This window comes from Lactuca sativa, chromosome 3 (assembly GCF_002870075.4).
Source record: "Lactuca sativa cultivar Salinas chromosome 3, Lsat_Salinas_v11, whole genome shotgun sequence".
Lineage (NCBI taxonomy): Eukaryota > Viridiplantae > Streptophyta > Magnoliopsida > Asterales > Asteraceae > Lactuca > Lactuca sativa.
In genome coordinates, this window is record NC_056625.2 from 127,245,543 (window position 1) to 127,246,772 (window position 1,230).

Genomic DNA, 1,230 nt, shown 5'->3' on the forward strand with positions numbered 1-1,230 from the left:
GTACATAAGCACATATTAAAAATCATGTCCATAACAAACATTTGGAAGTCTAGATAAGTTAATGACTAAAAACATGAATCAAAATGGGACATTGCTTTATGTTTTCGACCAAGGAATCTTAAGATGACCGAAATCACCCTTTTATTGGGTGAAAGCGAACCAAAAACACAATGGGAAAGGACTTAGGACCGAAAACCAAAAGTGAAATCCATCGTAGGACCGCAATCACATGTGTTTGTGGTCATGCTAGGATATTTTATAGTGTTTGCGGTCTAGATTAAGGAAAAAGCAAGTAAGCATCTTATCACTTCTCTACTTTTATATGGGATGAAATCAACCCATAGAGTTTTCCCCATTACAAGTTCCACTTCCAGTAAACATTTCCTGTCATTTCTAAAGAAAATTCCAAGCTATCAAGGGTAAAATTCTTCAAGCCATCCTTAGAACTTTGTAAGTATTTTTTAGACTTCCTATAAATTCTATACATTTTTATGATGATTTTACTCTATTTACACAATGATGTTTATCCATTCCAAATCAAGAGTTTAGGCTTGAAAACTTCTCAAACACCTCTTAAAATCAACCAACAAACCACTCAAGGTGAGCTTCATACCCCCCCCCCCCCCATTTTTTCGAGTTTTCATGCTTTTAGGGGGGGGGGGGGGGGGGAGTACAAGTCAAACATGTTTATCTTATGACTATTTGCTAGTTTCATCTTTATTAGTTGATTGTGAAATGATATTTACATAAGATATGCTTAACACTATTTTAGTTACACAAAAATCGTGTATATGAGTCGATGTACAAAAAATAAAACTCGTTATGTGATTCAAGTACCAACAAGAAAATATGAGCTGTAAAACTACAAGATTTAGTAACTCTCTTTGTTAAAATAGCTTTTCTAGTAAAAGTGGTCATATTTTTAGTCATCAGTGTTTGATGGGTCAAAATCAAGGATATTATGTTTTAACAACATATATTACTACTAGACAATATTTCAACTTGATATTTATATAAAGTTTATATAAATGGTTTTACATAAAAACACACAAGACAAATTATTGATAGTATAATTTGTGCGTCATAAAACTCATGTCATAAGTTTTTCAAAAAGTGGAAGTACTTTATTACACAAGAAAAAGGGAGTTGTAGTTCGCGCAAATCCGTTAATGCTCTAATGAGACGTACTCTTCACCGTACCTACCTAGCGTATATCTTAAGACCTGCATT